General features: G+C 40.0%; 1 long non-coding RNA gene across 2 annotated transcripts; it reads left to right on the top strand.

Moving 5' to 3' along the window:
• Window positions 1-11,630: 11,630 nt before the first annotated feature.
• On the top strand, window positions 11,631-14,274 carry LOC149402590 (uncharacterized). Of its 2 annotated transcripts, XR_016296151.1 has the most exons (4): window positions 11,631-11,732; window positions 12,305-12,404; window positions 12,786-12,881; window positions 13,961-14,274. It is a non-coding gene; the product is annotated as an uncharacterized LOC149402590 (long non-coding RNA). The 2 variants fall into 2 exon arrangements; XR_016296150.1 differs by lacking the exon at window positions 11,631-11,732 and having other exon boundaries at window positions 11,929-12,404.
• Window positions 14,275-21,971: the final 7,697 nt, after the last annotated feature.

The following is a 21,971-nucleotide window of genomic DNA, read 5'->3' as shown; positions in this document are numbered from 1 at the left end:
ATAACAATTACATTAACAAGAGCTAATTATTAATATGGTTATTAAACAAGATCTATATTACTTAATTAATTAAACATAAGAAACTTCATCAAGCAACCATATCAGATAAAAGACGAGTTTTAAGAAAACTTACAATTTTTGGCTCACGAACCGAAAGCTTTCACAATCCGTCTTCGTCTTAAACGTACAAGCCTCCACACGATCAGATCTGGAACTCCTCCTTCAAGAACTCGATGTGATGACGCCAAAGTCTTCTGAAACGTAATATTCGAGGAAGATAAGACAAAAGAGTAGGCTTTGTTATATCTCACTAGATCTGGAAACGGTGTGTTTCCGATCTTTCTCTCTTATTTCTAAGAATGGAATTGAAGCAATTCCGAGGGGAAGGAGTAGAGGAATTAGGTCGGCACACTCAAGGGAGAGAGACCACAGAATTCCTTGGCAATTCGGTTAAAATTTGCTTCTCATTAGCCATCTATTTATAGCAGTTTAAAAGGTATCTTTATATAATATTCCAAAATATTCTAAACGATATGATTTCCTTTTATTGTGTTCACACTAGTGAATTAAATCTCAGCCCTTGGATTTCGACAAGTGAGTACTATTTTTTCTCTCATCTGTCAGATCAATATCTAGGATTTTATTTTATACACCACTATAAAATATTTGTTGTTGAGAAAATTTAGGAAAATATATTCTCCTAAATATTCTCTTTATATTTAGCCTAAATATTATGAGAGAATATAGGACAATCATATCTCCTATTTATTCTCCTATATTTTAGGAACAAAAAAAATACTGGTTGTTAGCCAGCTACAAAAATCATCCACTACAGTGTAGGGAGGCCCAAATTTTTGCTTTTTAAAGGCCCAATAGATTTAAACACATAAAACACATATTTACTTGTCCAACAATAAATATAAAGTTTATTTACTTGATCTAGCAACAAATAAATAACATCACCATAAATATTTATTTAATTCCCAAAATACATTTTTTGGAATTTAATGCTGTCAATCACCTATTACACAAGTGAGATTATAATAATAAAACATACTATTATATTAACGTTCTTACCCGCCTTTATCGAAGCCGAATCGGGGACGATGGACCTAGTAGTAGAAGCTTAACAATCTCGATAAAAGACAAAATATTCCTTTTGCTTTTTTCTAATCAAATTGTTTAGTCCCTTACAATACTCCACCGTGTAATCCAGGACTGAACCCAACTTTGATACTAGAATTATATTTACTCATCGTAACGAGTGTCCACTGATTTAGTCAGTACGTGATCATGACCCTCCAAGTTCTACTTGTATCGAGATAGGTCAATTTGTTCCGCTATACCTTTCTCGTTACATATAAGCCCTAAGCATCGTTGCTTCCCCAGCGAAAGATTCAACTGAAAGTAAGCCAACTTCGGAAGTGTGCACAATCAATCGGTTATGGAATCAACCCTTAGGTGAGAGAACATTAACCTTCTTTTAGGAAGGCTGGATTCCGTATCTGTAAAACACTTTCTTCTACAATAATGTCCCGACTTCCCAAGACACCTATTTGATCAGCGTCTAACTAGCCTTTAACGTGGTAAGTCAAATAAGTCGGTAACATGATCTAAAAGTCCATGAATACTTTAGGATATTAGATCAAGCGTCACTGTGACCATCATAAACGGCATCGGCTAGTGCATCGTAACGGTCCTTAAACGACGCATCTATTCAAACCTAAGCCTGTCCAGGTCGTACACCTTCTGCAAGTGTATAATGCTCCCACTGACTGATCAACCCTCACTCATGTTCCACATATATGACTTTAGATAAGGCTTTCCGGGCGCATATCAGTCATCGACCAAGTTTTAGTTCACTGCCCGATCTCGGATGCCCAGCATCCGATTCAGTTTGATATGGAGACTATGGATGGTAGTTGTTATTGATTTTGAATGTTATCATACCTCAATCCACTAATCACATGATGCTAATAAAGTAACTTCTTATCTTATTAAGTAATCATCATCTTCTAGTGGGCAATATTCCTAATACTTGCTGTAATCCGATCGTCGTGAAATTCGGAGGGCAGACTACCCACTGCGCGATAAGATGACAGTCCGAAGCACATCCCCATCGGAGTTCCTGAGATCCACCTCTGACGAAGAAGACAAATTTTGTGACCCCCTTACCCCTTAGATAGGAGTCTCGGATTTTTTCCCCTTGGCTCTTGATCCGAGCTAACTTGTTGAGCCCTACCTTGGCAAGTGGACTTAAGGATTCGACCGGGTCAAAGCCCGTTAGCCCGGTTGGGCCCAAGAGGCCCAAACCGATTTTTATAAAAATAAAAAATAAAAAATAATTTTTTGATTTTTTATTTAAATTAATTATATGGATTGGGCCTTAATAAATTTGATTTAAAACATGAAAAATAAATGATCAAGGACATCGATTTATTTTTCAAAGGCCAATTGTATTGGGCCTTAATCATTAAATTTTTTTGTGACAACTATGGAAAAATAAATAATCTTTGACATTGATTTATTTTTCACTTTAGACATAGAATGTGCTCAACAAGAATCCGTGAACTATAGTGATTGAGTTCATCAAGTTAGATTTATAAGAATCAATTAGGATACGATCAATTCGAATCAAAACCATATATGCTTTGTCATGCTTATTTAATTAATTGCTTTCCATATATGATATATCTTGAAAAATTGTTTTGTGGGTTATCATGGGCTTTCATTTATTGTATGTAACTTATCTAATATGATTAGGATAGTTTTTAATAAATGAGTTGAACGGATCAGAGAAGCTTTGTCAACAAGCCAATAAGAGGCTAAGCTTGGGGGTTATTAAAAGACTATGTCTTCCCTCCTTACTGGAAGCTTTTTCTGTGAAGGAATGCTATTAGGAAAATCAAGACTACATATCACGATACTCCTAATCACTAAGCTATATCAAAACTTAATTGTTTTTAAGGGTAGCTTAGAAACACTCTAGTTTTTAATATGATTAGATAATTCGAGTGGATCACCTAGATTAAAGTTAATGCTAGGAGATAAAAAAAAATAATAATACTGAAAGTATATTGAGTCGTAGACTTTAAATATTGTCATAACACCGTGAGGATGAAAGATCAATGCTTGATCGGCGGTCTTTTAGACATGGTGATCTTCTCCTAAGGACAGGCTTTTCTGATTCCAATAACAAAGTTATGTCTCTAGCGATAGGTGGTGGAGTTGAGTTCAGCGTATACTGGCTAAGTCAGTGCGTTCGGGTGATACTCTTTCTGCTGAAATGTTGGGTTGACTCATGCGTGAATCCAACCGATGGTTGCTCACGTGGTCAAAGATTCCTAATCAATTGGTAGTGAGCAAACATAGTTATGAAGTGTCATGAACCAAATTTGTTCACTAATCTGAGATGGTTCTCGATTTTCACTAAGGGCACTCCGTTACGTCACCATAGTGGGACGGACTGTGGCTATTGGTGGAGTACCATGGAATATAAAAACTGGGTTCTTTTCTTTAGTATTTATCCCGTACTTGGTTGCATTATGTTTCTAATTTCCTAAATCTTATTGATAGCTTGTTTCTTTTCATATTGCTAATATATATGTGCTTTTATATTTTAGTAATCATGATGAACCTTATTATGGCCCTATTGTCGAAAGACGTCCTGACTTGTGAGAACTTCCCGAAATATAAGTCTAACCTGAATATTGTGTTGGTGAGTGAAAGCATTCGCTTTATCCTCATTGAAGAGAGACCTCCTTTTCCGACATCAAATTCATCTCGCTCGCAGAAGGATGATTTTGACAGGTGGACTGTGGCTAACAACAAAGCCATAGTCTACATGCTCGAGAGCATATCTGATGCATTGTGAAAAAATTTGGAAGGTAACGAGACTGATGTGGAGATCCTTGACTCGTTGCAAGAAATATTTGGAATGTAGAGCGAGCAAGCCAGTATTGAACTCACCCGTAAGTGCACATGCACTAGGATGATTGCGGGAACTCATGTGAGGGATCATGTCATGAAAATGACTAATTACTTCACAGAAGCTAAACTCCATGGGGCTTTGATGGATGAGGTCACTCAGGTGAGAATTATCCTGAATTCCCTTTTGAGTGATTTCATACAGTTCACATCGAACTATATCATGAATAAGTTGACGTATGGACAGCCTTATCTATTGAATGAGTTACAGACTTTGGAGTCTATCACTCATCAAGGAAAGAACAAAAGATCGGCTCTATATGTTGACAAAAGTTCTTTGCCTAAATCCAAGAATAACATGTCTTCTGGAGCTGGGTCATCAAAGGCACGTCCTAGTACTTCGAAGGGGAAAGCCCGCTAACAAGGAAAGGAGAAACTTCAAGAGAAGTGGAAAAGGAAAAGAGAAGAAGCGTGAAATGGTGGGAAAATGCCACCATTGTAACATTGAAGGCCATTGGAATAGGACTGTCCTTTGTACATAGCTGAGCTTGAAAAGAACAAGAAAAATGCTGGTAATGTACCGAAAAATTCATGATATCCTAAAATTGTTTTTTATGATAATTATTCATGAGCATACTTCTATTCTTGTTGCAGAATAGATCTAGAGGAACACGACGGTGTTGGTGAGCTTGCTGAGCAATGTCGGATTCAAGCCCGAATTATTGAGAAGCTCATGCTCCAGCTCAAGATCTAAAATTTCCCGCTAGTTTTATTACTTTCATTTTTGGATTTATTTTTTAACAAAAGAGTCGTCTTTTATCTAATATGGTTGCTTAATGAAGTTTCTTATGTTTGATTAATTAAGTAATCTAGATCTTGTTTAATAACCATATTAATAATTAGCTCTTGTTAGTGTAATTATTATTATCCGCATTTAATTGGTTATTTAAGGTGCAATAATCACTAACAATATCGGGTTCTTTGACTCATTCGTTAAAGGCTACAAAGACGCTAGGATACTTATGTCTTGGGAATCTGAATGTGATCTGAGAAGAAAGCGGTTGCAGATATGGAATCCAACCTTCTTGAATGAGGTAAATGTTCACTCACTTAAGGTTGATTCCAGAACCGATAGATTGCTAGCACTTTCGTAGTAAGTAACGTACGGAAGAATCTTTCGCTGGGGAAGCAATGATGCTTAGGGTATATATGTATCGAGAAATGTATAACGAATAATTGACCTTACTCGATACGGGTTGAACCTAGAGGATCTTGATTACGAACTCACTAGATTAGTGGACACTCGCCACGATGAGTAAATACAATTCTAGTAGTAAAGAGAGTGCAGTCTTGGATTACTTTGTGGAGTACTGAACAAGATTGAACGAATCAATTGAAAAGAGAAAAGGACTATTTCGTCTTTTAATCGGATTTGTATGAGCTATCATTACTAGGTCCATAGTCTCCGATTCAGCTCTGACTAAGGGCGGACAAGAACTATCTACTAATAATAAAGATAAATATTATTTTTTAATATTACAATCTCACAGTTGTAAATTATTTAGCATCATTCATTCGGAAATTTGTCAATTTGCCGAATTAAACATTTATTGTAATTATTTATTGTTAGATCAAGTAAATAATTAATTGAATTTTAAGTTGGGCCTTATGGATACTGTAAAATTCGAAATTCCTCGGCCCATAACCATAAAGTTGGGCGCCTACTATAAGTATTAATTACCCAATATTCTCTCTTTAATTAGTTGTTAGATTTGTGGAAAATAAATCATGTAACTAATTAAATAAGAGAGAGAATAATAATGGTTAAGATATTCTCTCTCCATTAAATAAGGAAATAATATATTGTCTTTTATTCTCTCTCATAATTAATTTCCCAATATCTATGAGAATAATAATGATAGAGATATTCTCTCCATTAAACAAGGAAATAAGATATTGTCATCATAATTCTCATGATTCCATAAATACAAGAGAAAAATAAAGAAATATAATATCCTAAATTTCGATCTGATGTATGAGACAAAAAGTAGGATTTATAGTCAAGATCCAACAATTCATGTTTAACTACAAAATAGGAAAGAATAAAATATCTCTAGGAGTTTCCTAGAATATCTTCTTTTTACCACTATGAAAAGGGGTCAAGGAGAACACAATAGAAGAGTCAAAAATTCTCCCAACATCATAGAAGCCGACGAATTTTCTTCTCTCTCCCTCTCCCTCGGAATTTTGTGATTCCATTCTTAGAAAAATAAGAGTAGATCTGAAACTCCATAATCTGATCTCGTGAGATTAATAGAGTGTGCCCACACTGTATTCTTGTTCATCCGGAGATTACATTTCGGAAGACTACGGTGTCATCCAAGGAGATCCAAGAGATTTAGAGATATCTCGGAGATCAGATCGGATCTCAAAGATTGGAGAGTTAGACGAGAAGAAGAAACAGAACCCGATTTAGAAGCTTGAGGAGAAACCCGTAAGTTTTCTGACAACTCGTCTATTTAATTCGGTTGCTTGATAATTGCTCTCGTGGTTAAATAATTCTTGATCTTTAAAAATTACCTTAATTAATTAGCTAAGTAGTGTAATTAATTTATTCCACATGGTTATGATGAGGTGAATAATCACCAGCAAGTGGTATCAGAGCGATTGTTCGTGTTTAGGGTCTTTTCCTATTACTGTCTTTTCCAACATGAATGATCCCTGCTTCAAGGGTCTTTTCCTATTACTGTCTGTCAATTCCAACATGAATGATCCCTGCTTCAAGGGTCTTTTCCTATTACTGTCTGTCAATTCCAAATCAGGCTCCCCCTGAATCGGGGATCCCCTCAATTTCACTCTCAAACATCTCCCAATGTTTGGTAATCTTCTATATCAATGCACGTGGAAGCTTCAATAACGTAAACACAAAAACCCAAAAACTATCTAACAATCATCATGTCTGTAATAGTGTATAGAGAACCAAGCCACACACATCATACGATTAGATTCTCAGTCCGCCAATCTTGCACGTCTAAGAACTCTAATTGTATGAATGAATGCGTCAGTGGGCTAATAAGGATAGAAATTTTGTTTTTATAGTAGCCCAAAACTCTGGAAGTCGTCCTAGGGTTTCCTTACCCATTCACATGGAAAGATTAATAATAGAAGGTCTTCCGCGAATCATTTTGGTATTTTAGGAAACTTGTCAAAAATATAGTTCTACACAGAGAGCTAAGATGTCTCAACATATTCCGGAGCATGTTACCAGACATCTTGCTACAAAACTTGCAGTAGAAAAATAAGTCAACAACACACGTAACAATAAACTCTCATTTTGGACATTTTTTAGGCAAGCACTTCCAGAGCTGTACTCTATAGAAAAAGTCTCACTTGTCAAAAATAAATTGACACTTCAAACAGAGATTAGCAATCAACAAGAAGATAAATGACTAAATTAACTACCTCCCTCCCTAATTGTTTAAAAAACATACAAAAAAAAACAAGGATCAACAGAGGCACAAGTCTAATAAACACAAGTGAACTGAATATAAGCAGCAGAAAAAACTATTATCCATAACAAGACAAGTCTGAACACACATACTAGAGGACGAAAGGCTGATCAACTTACAACAACCACGAACAGAGTCTTAACAAAAAAAACCAGAAGCAAAAACAAAACAACACAACCAACTATCATAATATCCAGATAGTACAGACCAGAAATAGATCAAATCAAGAAGAAGGAGGAGAAACAAAGCCATCCTTATCATCATCTTCCTCTTCATCTTCTACATCTTTACCTTCAGTTTCAACTTCTTGAGCATCTTCTTCTTCAGCTCCGCCGTCTGCAGCGTGAGCATCTGTGGTGTCCTTAGTAGGAGGGCATCTTGGGAGGAAGAAGCATCATCAGTGCGTACAACAGGTATCGTAACCTTGACCAATCCTTCACAGACATCCTTGCGACAAGTATAGGTGTCGATAATCTCCTCGAGAGCAGAGAAATCTTGGATGAGAGCTCTCAAAATATCACTAGGAACAGACCCAAACATAGGAGCAACATTCAGAGTTTCACTACAACCAATAGATGTCGCAATAGATGGTCTGATGATGTCACGAGCATGTTTATGTTCAAACAGTTTGTGACTGAAACTCAGCTCACTTGGAACAGCTCCAATAATATCATAATCTCTCAAGATATCCTTTGAAAGTCCACATCTATTGTGTAACCTGTCTTGTTAGATGTTGTTAGGAACAACTGAAAGAGCAAAAAACCACAAGTAATAAAAGCAAGTAAATGACACTAAGAGTGGTAACTCAGTTCGGCCTCAACTACCTACTTTGGGGGGATTTGAATCCCAATAAAAAGAGTAACCCCACTAGACAATAGAAATAGTACACACGGGAATACAATGGATGATCACCTTCTACTATTCCTACTCCAAACTATCATATGGAGTCACTAACCTAGGATCCCCCTAGATTTATGCTCCCCTCACTTTTCACTCTTACACTTTCCCGGTGTATCAATGAATAACAATAACAACAACAACTGTAAAAAAAAGCTAGGTTTGTCTTTGCCGATAAGGATCAAAACCTAGAGAACAAAAAACCACACACTTTTCTCTTGAAGAGATGATTTCGGCGTGTAAAGTGTGTTGCCTCTCCTAGGGTATGGCATTCTCTTTTATTAGAGACAGGAGACGAGAATGTCCTATGATCAGACACCAGGACAGATGGCACACATCAGGACGAGGACAGACAAAAAGCTGTCAGGGAGGCCACGTTTTATCCTGGCATAAAGTGACGAAGGATGTTCTATGCGATGCAAGAAACAACACTAGGAGCAATAGAGTTGCCTGAACCAAAACGTCAACCTCAATGTAACAACAATCTCCCCCTTTGGCTTTGAGAAGACAAAACTCTATACCTGTAAAACTGAGCAAACAATATATGCCAAACTGCACGATCACTCACGTCACAGTGAATGACGGAGGAAAGCATATAACATAACAGCTAACATAGCATATTATCATTTTTAAGATAGTTTTTCAGAGTATCAAAGTATCAATTGACTCCCCCTTTTTGCCAAGCAAAAGCAAAGTAGGAAATACAAGAAACAAAAAAAATATTACAGACCAGAAGTTCAAGAAAAAAGATGGGGAAGAACAGGAAATCACAAAGACTAAACAAAGACAAACATTAAACCAGGTGAATCAGTGAGAAGTAGAAGAAGATGCACCCGACAACATTTTTGCGAGAGCCTCCTCCAAGTCCTTCTTGCGCTCATAAGATGTGGCAATCACCGTCTCCAGGTGCTTGATCTCGTCCATGATAGAGAGTACGATCAGCTTCCTGGTGTCAGATGACATGGGAGGCACAACAGGATTGTCAGGGGAGAAGAACTTGGCATGAGGGAGACTTGACTGGGGCGGCTTCCTTATGTCAGCAACATGGCGCTTCTGAAAAAGCTTGTAGCTGAAGGTAATTTTGCCCGGGGAAGAGCTACATGCCTTCAACTCCTCAGGAGAGAGTAAATCAGCACGCTGACGGGGGAGAATTCCAGTGATCATCGCCGGATAGGCGATGGGAAGCTTGATGGCCTCAGAACCTGCATGCTTGAGAATCTGGGAGTAGAAGAACTTCCCAAAATCTAAGGACCTTCCAGTACCTATCATGTACAAAAACTGGGCAAGAGCAAGAGATACACCTATAGAATATGCAGAAGGAAGCCAGTCTTTTATCCCAATCTTGTGAAGGACAGAGTACTTGGAGCTGAATAGCGATGCACGATACAGACCGGTTTCAGGCCAGCCCTTCTCATCTTTACCACCAGAGAGTTCCTTGACTAACTCTATTCTGGTAGGCATCTGTTCTTTAGCAGCAGGGGCTTGAGACCCCAAGAACTCATGAATCACCTTAGGAGAGAACTCGACGCATTTGTTTCTTACAAACACCTTTTGAAAGTTTGGAGATGTGGCATCATCGATTTGATAAGGCAAATTCACAATGAATTCTCTCACAAGTTGGGCATGGTAGGATCCCACAAAGGCTACTGATGAGAACAACCCAACATCTTGAGAACATCAACAATATATATGCATGTAAGGGCCTAATCAGACATCACATGCTCTGGAGCAATGCTGGGAAGAATGACATATTTCCATCGGCTGGCATTCTAGATCGTGTGAAAGGATATGCCAGTGATAGGAATGTCATGGAATTCTTGCCTTGAAGTCTTCTTCTTCTTCTTAGAGGGTCTTTCCTCTTCAACCTCTTCTTCTTCAATGATATTCGTGACATGATGAGTCACATCCTCCTCTTGACCTTCTTCCTCTAGAGCTTCATCGTTGGTCTTCGTCTCAGATTTCCTCTTTCTCTTCTTAGACTTCATCACCTTCTTCCATTTCTTCTTCATCAGTTTCTCTTTCCTTTTGGAGGATGGAACATGAGAAGATTCTTCTTCGCGCTCGGGGGGAGACCAGTGCTCATTACTCTCTCAAATTCTTCTGGAGTGATCCATGTCTTTGCAGTCAAAACCTCTTCAACCTCATCAGAGGTGTAGCCACAGCCCTTCAATTCCCTGGCCATCTCCGCCAGAGTAGGATTATCAAACTCTTTCTCACCCTGGGGCGATCTAGGGTTGTCAGAAGTTGTGTTACTGACATTAGCCTTTTCAGGCCTTCCAAGATCCAGCATCGCATCAGCGGCGGACGAGATTGTTTCTCTCTTAGTAGCACCGGACCCAGAGTTGACATTCTGTTGCATGTCTCTAGGAATATCCCTAGAAGCAGGGATAGAGTGAGGGAGAACAGTAGCCTTTACCAGAGGGAAATGAGGCTGATTTTCGTGAAGATTCAGAGGTTTAGTCTGTGAGACCCGACTTTTGTACACGTCAGCATCTGTAAAAATTTCCTCTCATTAATAAATAAAGGAAATTTTCTTCTCTCTTTATGTGAATGAATTATAAGAATTCACCATAAGGAAATGATGAGTTTCGATAATCCGAATATAAGGAAAAGGATTTTTGAAAGCACTTGAATGTTGGAATAAAGTTAAGTGCTTGAAAATGAAGGAAATAATATTTGAGGGTGACGAAATTTCGGAATAAGGAAATTCGAGTAAACCGGATATTATTTTCTGAATAAAATTACTCGGAATGTACTCGGAGATTAAAAATCTCAAGAGTGAAAATAAATTCTGAAATCCCTTAAATATATTCAAGATGACGGAAATTAATGAGAATTTTCTCGGTCATTTCTCAAGAATATTTCCGATTAATCAAGGACGAAGTTGTGAGTTTTTTTCTGGAGGGACTTATGTGCAACAAAATGAAGGACGAGATTGAAAGAAAAGAGTAAAGATGGGTTGTTTTAAGAGAGACGTGTCAAGTTTTTGTTGGGCCACTTGTACACGCGTGGCATGAGGAGGAGCTGCCGTGTGGCATTTCTTTCTTCTTCTCCTCTCATTTTCGGCCACCTCACCCTCTCACTCTCTTTCTTTTCTTTCTTCTTCTTCTTTCTCTCTTCTCGTTCTTCTGGTCCCGCGCGCACAGCCACACCTGCAACAAAGGAAAAAAAAATTTGTTAGCTCAATCATCATCATCGCCGAGCCTCACCATCGCCACCCGACCTCGCTCCCTTTTTCTTCCTCTCTTCTCTTCGCGCGCCACCAACCGAGCTCTCTCCACCGCGCGCTTCAGGCTGAGGAGAACAAGGCACCGCCGCGAGCCACGGTGACGCCGGACCGGGAAAGACGTTGAGGAATGAGTGAGAACCCATAAAGGACGTTGATTTCCACGAATCAAGGTGAGAAGTCTTCTTTCCTCGAATTGATTTTCAAATTAGGGTTCATGCTCAATAATTGGGGTTTTGGTTCTCGTGATGGATTTTTGAGGAATTCATCGGTTTTAAGTATTCATTGAGCTCAATCGATGGTGTTTATGACTTGTATTGGAGGATTGATCTCGTATTTTGTTGGTTTTGGTATGTTTTTGCCGAATTTCATGAACTAGGTTTTTGATTTTTGGGGTTTCTTTTGATTCTGCGTTTTGATTGATGAGCTTGAGTCGCTTGTGAACAAATTTTTGAGTATTGTTATGAGACGGTGATGATGGTATAAGATTCTGGATAATTTGGATTAAATGGTTGTTTTGGCCGTGTGATGTGTCTTGGCCGTTATGCTTCGTGAGGTTGAATCTGAGTCTCGGATTGGTATTTGTGTGTGAACGTTTTTGTGTGTTAGCGTTTAGTTACTCGGATTCGGGTTACGTTTACTTGATTTGGTTCGGGTTTGAGATGTCGGGTTTTGGATTTTGGAATTGATACGAGTTTGAAATTGTGAAATTGACTCGTTATCGGATTCGATGACTTGCTCGCAGATTCAGAAGGACGAGCGGGAACCGGCAGAGTCGAAGGCAACGAAGCCGGAATTTGGAATTTTCAAGAAAAGAGTTATCGTAGTTAAAGCTCGATTAACTCGTGAGTCTTTTAATCGCGTCTCGCGTTTAAATACTCTTGGATTTGATTATGTGATGTATTTCGCGTATTTAAATAAATAATTGATGTTTATTTATTTAATAACGTTTAAGAGTTTGATTTGATTCGCTTTGGAATTCTCGGTTACTTTTTATTCGGATCAATTTATTTGAGACTCATAAGCATGTTATTGGATTTTATTTCGTATTGTTCTCGATACGAAAATACGCGAGTCTTGAATAAGTTTGACTTCCGAAAAACCGGAGAATAATGAATTAAATTCTCGAATTCCGAACCGACTCGAATCTAATCCCGACAACGAACCTTATCTTTTCAAGTAGTTTCAAATCCAGTAACTAACGAAGTTCCAACTTCGGATTCTAGTTCTCTCGACGCTCCAGGACGTGCTAAAGGTCTCAGGAAGCGTGTAAAGCAAAGTGTCCTCCGGAATTCATCGAGTTCTCCGACGAACTATTCCGGGTAAGTGGGATTTAAGTTTGAGGCGCCAAAAAGGGGAATGGTGCCTAGTAGAATAATTGTTTATGTTTCTTCGTTTAATCCTAAAACAAAGAGAAACCCTCAGTTAGACAAGATGACCGAATAAGGCTTCGGCCACTAACTAATAAGATAATAAAATGATAGGGTTAAACGGTTAGCGGGTTAAGAACCTTGAAGCCTTTTAAGCTATGTTAAGCTTCTGTTATAGGTTTTACCCCTTCGTCCTGATGAGAGGACAACAGGAGGAGGAAAGACGGTGTCCTTCGGATTCAATCCCGAGAGGAACTGTTCTAGGAGAAGGTCCAGCCTCACAGCTGTCGACAACTCCTTCTAAAATACTTAAAGAGCCATACAGTGAAATTAATAATGTTAATGTCGGGCTTTATCCCGATAAGATCTCCTCCTGTAATAAGATAGACAGGTAGGCTGTAGACAGCTCCTGTGAAACATAACGAACTCTTGTCGGCAATGTAGCGAGTGGCATTCCCGAAGGCCCTTTAATGGGAAGTCGATGGGTGGCTTCAGGTAAGTCGATGGGTGGCTTACCTGTCCGGAGGGAAATATGAACCCTGGACTAACCAGGGATTGGTGAGGGTTTGCTCCCCTCTACCATACGCGCGTCAAGGCCCTCCTACATGTGCTAGTGGATCCCAGACGTTAAAACTTCGGCCTTCTGAGGGCTAGGCTCAAGTTCTCAGAATGGTTTACTCATCTCTCATGAACGGCTGCGGACTGAGGTGTTGATTGGCCAGTCCACTGATGTAAGGCGCCGGTATGAGCGAGATGGATGAGTTTCTAGGAAGACGGTTGTTAGCTGGATTCCTATATGATTATGTGTTTGATTGTTTTAGAACGGGGTTCTAAAACTGAATATGTCTATGTTGTTTGAATGATATTTTTGTTATCCTGATTGTATGATGGAACTTCTTTATTCTTCTGAATCTATCACCTGCTGTTATCTGCATTTTATCATCTGCAACCATGCATCTCATGTAGTGCTAGGTTAGATATCCTGCTTACTGAGTCGGTGTGACTCACCCCTTAAATCCCTCTCCTTGTAGATAAAGGAAAAGCTCAGGCGAAGCAGGAGTGCTAGTCAAGGTAGATCTCATGACGACCTGTGGCATAGGAAATGTCTTTTTGGGAAATGGGTATCAGGTTTTTGAAAACCGAGCTTATATGCTCGTGAAAGTTTTATATAGCTTTGAAAGAAGTTTTATTATATCATAACGTTTAGATAATCGGCCCGAACCTCTTTTTACGTTTTGAAACTCGGTTAGCACGATTATGGGCTTGTGCTTATGGATAGCAAGCTAGGGTAGTCCGCATTTTTGTAACCCTTTTAAAAGCGAAAAATTTTACCAGTTTTTAGCGGACTAGCTCTAGAAACCTTTGTTATTCCTTATATGTAAATTAAGTTTATTTCCGCTGTTGTTCAATAAACGTTTTGTAAATGACGTTTGAAAATGTTTTATATTCATTTCGTTTGAAAATATAAATGGTTATGAAAATGTTACGAGAAAGGTCGCGATCCGAGGGCGACGGGTGTCCTGCGGGTCGTGACAGAGTCATTGAGAAGGGATCTCCGGCTGAACCATTGACCCCGCTCGACTTTCCTTTGATGATCTTCACTCCATGACGGTTGACCTCAGAAATTATCTTCTTTAAGGCAGATAGTTGAATCTTCCCAGTACTTTCCTTACCAACCCTTTTGATGGAATCTTCTCCTGTCCTGGTATGCACCATTTTTGCAAACACGGCCAAAATGCTATACTAAAGAGGACGATAGCAAGGTAAAGGCAGAAAATTTGAAATGTAACTGCTTACATAGTTATGTTCAGAGTGAGTAATAATAGCAGTTGAGAGATTCATGACCTTCCTAGGGAAATAAACAATCACAGTGAGCTTCACACTTAACAGACGAAACGATGCATTTTGACAAACCAGCAAAGAACCTCCCCAAATGAGCCTTTTATTGACCTAGACAAAAGCCCAACCATGTCTTGACCAGTCCATTAATTGCTACAAGTCAAGAATACAAACTCCCAATGCAGAACGCAGCTTCTCAAATTTTACCATATCTAAGGGCTTGGTGAAGATATCAGCCAACTGATTTTCTGTGCTTACATGTTCCAATGACAGAATTTTGTAATTTACCAGGCCTCTGATGTAGTGATGCCTAATCTCAATGTGCTTGGTCTTAATGTGCTGTACATGGTTCTTGGCAATGTTGATAGCACTTTTGTTGTCACAATAGAAGGTTACAACATCCTGAGGGACATCGTACTCTTCCAACATAGATTTGAGATAAACAAGCTCTGTGCATGAAGCACCAGCAGCTATATACTCGGCCTCCGCAGTTGAAAGGGAGACACAGTTCTGCTTCTTGCTAAACCAGAAGATCAGGTTATTTCCAAGAAAGAAGCATCCCCCTGAGGTGCTCTTTCTATCATCAGAATTACCTCCCCAGTCTGCATTAGAATACCCAATAAGGCAAGAGTTGGTGTCAAAGGAATAGAGAATACCATAATCTGCGGTGCCATAGATGTACCTGATGATCCTTTCGACATAGCTCAGATGAGTTGAGGTGGGTTGAGCCTAAAATCTAGCGCATACACCCACTGAATAAGAAATGCCAGGCCTGCTTGCTGTCAAGTACATGAGGCTCCCAATCATGCTTCTGTACAGTTTGGTGTCAACCGGCTCAACTCCATCTTCTTTAGAGAGTTTGACTGTGGCAAAGGCAGGAGTCCTCTTTGGTTTCCCATACTCGATACCGAATTTCTTCACGAGTTCCTTGGCATACTTGCTATAGGATAAGAAAATTCCTTCTTCAAATTGCTTGATCTGAAATCCCAGGAAGTATGAGAGCTCTCCAACCATACTCATCTCAAACTCAGACTGCATTTGATCTACAAAGTGGTCTACCATAGTCTGGGACATCCCTCCAAAGACTATATCATCCACATAGATCTGAGCAAACATCATCTATGAACCAGATCATTTAATGAATAGAGTTTGATCCTTCACACCTCTGACATACCCCTTCTGAGTGAGGTATTCTGCCAGACGCTCATACCAAGCACGAGGAGCTTGCTTCAGACCATACAAGGCTTTATGAAGTTTGTAGACATGATCAGGAAACTTAGGGTCTACAAACCCCTTAGGCTGTTCGACGTAGACCTCTTCATTGAGTATACCATTCAAGAAAGCATTCTTGACGTCCATCTGGATCAATTTGAACTTTTTGAGGCAAGAAATACCAAGAAGGAGGCGAATGGCTTCGTATCTTGCCACATGAGAAAACGTCTCATCAAAGTCCAGGCCCTCGATCTGAGAGTAACCCTGAGCAACCAGCCTAGCTTTATTCCTTGTGACATTGCCTAGAGCATCAGACTTGTTCTTGAAGATCCATTTGGTACCAATAACATTTACCTCATGTGGTCTAGGCACAAGCTTTCAGACTTCGTTCCTCTCAAATTGGACCAGTTCTTCTTGCATAGCAATCATCCAGAACTCGTCACTGACAGCCTCAGTGACATTATTTGGCTCAATCCTGGATGTGAAGCACACATTTCTTATCATCTCTCCGTGGTTCACTGGTTTCTTTCTCCTTGTGGTGACTCTATCGTGTAGGTTGCCGATGATAGCCTCTGCAGGATGATTCTTCTTTACTCTGCTAGAAACTTTCTTCACATGAGAGTCAGATGTAGCCCTTTCCTCTGAGACAACGGAAGCATCATCAGTGTCTAAGACATCCTCTGGGACACTGGTAAGAATATCAGGAGAGTTGCTAACTTCATCTTCCTCAGAGACCCTGTCTTCATCATCCACCACCACATTTCTTGATTCCATAATACACTGAGTCGTCTTGTTGAAGACTCTGAAAGGAGCACCACTAGAAGTATACCGTAAGAAGACGGCTTCATCACTCTTGGCATCTAACTTCTTCTCGGGTTCCCTGTCAGCAAGGACAAAACATTTACTGCCAAAGATGTGAAAATATTTAACATTGGGCTTCCTCCCGCGCCAAATTTCATAGTTGGTGCATGACATGCCGGGATGAATAGACACGGGGTTGTGAATATGGCAAGCAGTGTTAACCACTTCTACCCAGAAGCGATAAGGTAGAGATTTCGCAGGAAGCATAACTCGAGCCATCTCCTGAATTGTCATGTTTTTCCTTTCCACAATGCCATTCTGCTGAGGACTGATTGGAGCTGAGAACTCATGCATGATCCCTTGAAAATTGCAGAACTCAAGAAATTTGTTGTTCTCAAACTCTCTTCCATGGTCACTGCGAATCTTCATAATCTTCCCTGAAGAGTTCTCCTTCTCTCGCTGCAACCTCAAACTCAGAGTGTGGAATGCGTCAAAGGCATCAGAATTTTCTCTGAGGAACTCAACCCAGATGTACCTTGAGTAGTCATCAACAACTACAAGGATATATCTTCTGCCACCGAGACTCTCAACCTGCATGGGACCCATGAGGTCCATGTGAAGGAGCTCCAAAACACGAGAGGTGGTGAGAAAGTCAACTTTCTTGTGTTATGTACGAACTTGTTTCCTAACTTGTCATTGACCACAAACCATTCCTTCTTTGATCTTGAGCTCAAGTAGACCTCGAACAACCTCTTTGGACACAAGGTTGCCCAAGCTCCTCATATTCAGATGCCCAAGTCTCTTGTGCTAGAGATCAGTGATAACAGTTTTGCTTACAAGCAAGTAGAAGGAGGAGTCGAAGGAGCCGACCATAAATAGCAATTGTCAGGGGATCTCAATCCCTTCATGTACATTGAGTTGTCCTTGCGGGTGATAGAACAGTCATTTTTGGTGAATGTGACCGTTGAATCTTGGTCGCACAACTGACCAATGCTGATCAGATTGGCTTTGAGGCCATCAACAAGAAGGATATTGTCAAGGACTAGAGGACCGAAAAAATTTAGCTTTCCTTTTCCAATCATAGTACCTGTAGAGCCACCTCCAAAAGTGACATGTCCCTTAGAGCAACTCGTTATGTTGTTGAGAAACGAGCCGTTTCTTATCATGTGTCTTGAACACCCACTGTCAAAATACCAGTCATTTCTAGCAGTAGCCTTGAGAAAGGTGTACGCAACAAGAGCTCTATGATCTTGCTTGATCCTCCAAACTTGGTGAGCCAAAGAGTGAGAGGACTTCCTCTTAGATCGTTCCCTCAGGTCTACCTTCAACCTGGGAAATCTGCTCTAGGCAAAGAGAACATTTTGACCGGTGTTTTTCCGCTCTAGAAATCTGCCATACAATGAGTAACAGAATGGGCGGATATGTCCCCATTTTCCACAAAAATGACATCTCCAGTAAGTTTTAGGAGCTGACCTTGGTAACACATGACTTGAAGTCTTTTGAGATGTTGGAGACACCTTTCACACATTGACAACTGGTACTTGGGATGGAAACACAAAGACTATTTTTCGAGAAGAAGAGGAACCAGAGTGATACCCAAGACCTCTATGACTAGAGGAGGGATGACCATTTTTCAAAATTTCATTCAAGTTAGAGGTTCCTAATTTTAACATTTGAACTGCCTTGGTCATATTCCCCAAGTCAGCATTGAGTTTGGAGATTTTCTTCTTCAGACTCCCAATGACCTTGAGAAGATGAAATTTTTTCACCCAGAAGCGATTCCCTCTTCAGCATCTCAGGAGAGTCTTTCTTCAGTTCTTCAATCTACTTAAGCAAGCTGGTTTGCTTGCATTCCAAGTCCTCTATCTTCAATTTTTTCTTGAGGAAGATGTTAGACTCGTCTGCCCACTTGACAAATAGAGTCTTGTATGCCTCCAGTAAGACCTCATCACTTAATTCTTCCTCCACTTCTCTAGAACAAGAATTAACACTTTCAGATGATCCTGTCTGAGACATGATGACTTCATAGGCATGCAGAAGAAGTTCTTCATTGAGTTCCCCAATTCCAGCTAACTTAAAATCATTTGAACACTCAGAAGGAGCCAGGGCAACTTTCCCTTTATTCTCCTCTGATGGATCCTCATGCAGGTCAGAACTTCCTTCCATGAAGGCAAGAAAGTTATTGCCTCCATCCTCTCCTGCATCACTACCAGATTCGCTTTCTTCATCACTGAGCGTCGAACTTTTTCATAAGTTTCCCATAGTTCTTGACCATCAAGGCCAGAGACTCCTCGTAAGATTCTGATGATGTCTCAGCTTGAGGAGACGAAGAGTCGGGGGCAGAGGACTTGAGAGCAAGAGCCCTTGATTTCTTCTCCGAGGACCGTAAGAATGACATCTTGTAGGTGAGTAAGGACCCAATGAGTTCATCCACCTTCATTGCAGATGTGTCATGCACTTCATCAATGGTGGTCACTTTGATCTTGAACCTCTAAGGAAGAGATCTCAAGATTTTCTTGACGAGCTTGACATCCGACATGGGTTCCCCGAGAGAGTGAGACTCATTAGAAAGATCTCTAACTCTCACATAGAACTCGCTTGTGGTTTCATCCTCATGCATTCTCATGTTCTCAAACTTGGTGGTGACAAGTTGTAACTGAGAATTTTTTTTACTTTATCAGTCCCCTTAAAAGCTGTTTCAAGGATATCCCAAGCCTCATTGGCACTCTCACAAGTATTAATCAACCTGAACACATTTCTGTCAATACCATTGTAGATGGCATTAAGAGCTTTGGAGTTAGAGAGAGCGGCTTCATCTTCTGTGGGACTCCACTCGATCTCAAGCTTCTTCACATGGGTAACATCATCCTTCAACACCTTCTTGGGAGCTTCCCAGCCTGTAATAATGGACTTCCATGTTTTGTGATCGATGGACCTGATAAAAGCTCTCATCATAGTCTTCCAGTAGGCGTATCGAGAGGAGGAGCTCGAGAAATAGAGTCTCCTTCCCTAAATGTGTCCATTTCCAGCAACAACAGCAAGATCAGTATAAATCTCACCCATAAACTTAGGGTGCCTGCTCTGATACCACTTGAAAGTCCAGATCTACTGTGTAACCTGTCTTCTTAGATGTTGTTAGGAACAACTGAAAGAGCAACAAAGCACAAGTAATAAAAGCAAGTAAATGACACTAAGAGTGGTAACCCAGTTCGGACTCAACTGCCTACTCTGGGGGGATTTGAATCCCAGTAAAAAGAGTAACTCCACTAGACAATAGAATGAGTACATGCGGGAATACAATGGATGATCACCTTTCACTATTCATACTCCAAACTATCATATGGAGTCACTAACCTAGGCTCCCCCTAGATTTGAGCTCCCCTCACTTTTCACTCTTACACTCTCCCAGTGTATCAATGAATATAAATAACAATAATAACAACAACTGTAAAAAGCTAGGTTTGTCTTCGCCGATAAGGATCAAATCCTAGAGAATAAAAATCCACACTTTTTTCTCTTGAAGAGATGATTTCGGCGTGTAAAGTGTATTGCCCTTCCTAGGGTATGACATTCTTTTTTATAAGAGACAAGAGACGAGAATGTCCTATGATCAGACACTAGGACAGATGGCACACATCAAGATGAGGACAGACAAAAAGCTGTCAGGGAGGCCACGTCGTATCCTAGCATAAAGTGATGAAGGATGTTCTATGCGATGCAAGAAACAACACTAGGAATAATAGAGTTGCCTGAACCAAAATGCCAACCAATGTAAAAACATCCTTCTTCTGGGAGAGAAGGACTTTGGTGATCAATGAGGGAAATCCAATAAGGAGTTTCACAACATATGACTCTGCATGCTTCACCATCTGATTAAAAATAAATTCCCCAAAGTCGAAAGAGGAGCAAGTACCTATTGGCGAGAGCAGGGGTGACACCACATCCATGACACAAAAGAGTCCCATTGGCAATCCCAATCCTATAGAAGAGTGAGTACTTAGTACTTAGGTACACAGAGGGAAATCAATCCCTTATCCAGCCATTCCTTGTCATCACGACCAGAAAGCTCATCCACAATGATCTTCACATGCGGCAAACGATCCTTAGTTTTATTCCTACCACGACCTAGGTAATCATTGATCACGGTCGGTGAGAGAGTGAAGCAATGACCTCTCACAAACTCATGAAGTCGGGACTGTCAGGATCATTGAGTTTAGATGGCAGGTTACAAATGAACTCCTTGACAAGTTTGGGATAGTTTGGTCCAATCCCAGCAACTGTCTTTAGCAACTGGGCATCTCCTAGCAAATCCATGACTTAACTTATCTTCTGAGCCTTCTGAGACAGCTCTCTTTCAGGGACAATTCTCATGTAGCACACAAACTTCCTCTTCACCACATTTTCTTCAGCATGAAAAAACACATTGTCAAGAGGAGCAGGAGGGATTTTCTTTGGAAGCTTCTACCTTGCAATAGAATGCTTCCAAGACTTTGGAAGCTTTCTAGAAAGCTCATCCTCTTCTTCTTCTTCCCAGATGTTGCCTCGCATGCTGCAAGATCTTCTTCAACAATCTTCTTCGCAGGTTTCTTCTTCATGAACTTCATCGTATTCAAACCCACATTTTCTTTCTTTTACTTCTTCTTATTCTCTTCCACTTTCCATTTCCCTTTTCTCATCAGTCTTCTTCTTCGTCGCCACCAAAGAAGATAGCACCACATGACCCTCAGGCACATTTTTCCTCTTTTGAGAAATAAAAAACTTCGGAAGAGGAAACGTTCTCGAAAGGAGAAATTCTATGCCATGAACATGGGAAATAGGTGAGTGAAAATTTCGTGCGAGAGTTGGTGAGATTTGAGTCGCTAGGTGGACCTTTAGCCATTAAGTTTACCTTATCTTATCATTGATCATAGCCGAACATCACAAGCCGACAAAGCTCTAATGAGTTCTCAGGTAAGTGTCTTGCATTAGTGGAGAAGTCAGGCATTTCTCAACTACTTCGAGCATTTGACATTAGAAGGTGTAAAATAACTTTTGAATGAACTCATCTCTATTTCGGGATATATTTCACTCACTCAGGGGATCTTGATTGGGAATGTATTGCGATGGTCGCTAAGTAAAATTTACTTTTTTGTATCTCATACGCAAATTGACTCGGTTCGGAAATTTACTCATTTTCTTAGGTTGAGGCTT

Source organism: Urtica dioica, chromosome 3 (assembly GCF_054948205.1).
Source record: "Urtica dioica subsp. dioica isolate 48M chromosome 3, U.dioica_male_clone48M_v1_H2, whole genome shotgun sequence".
NCBI lineage: Eukaryota > Viridiplantae > Streptophyta > Magnoliopsida > Rosales > Urticaceae > Urtica > Urtica dioica.
The sequence above is the reverse complement of the archived record's forward strand: the minus strand, read 5'-3'. Positions and strand labels throughout refer to the sequence as shown.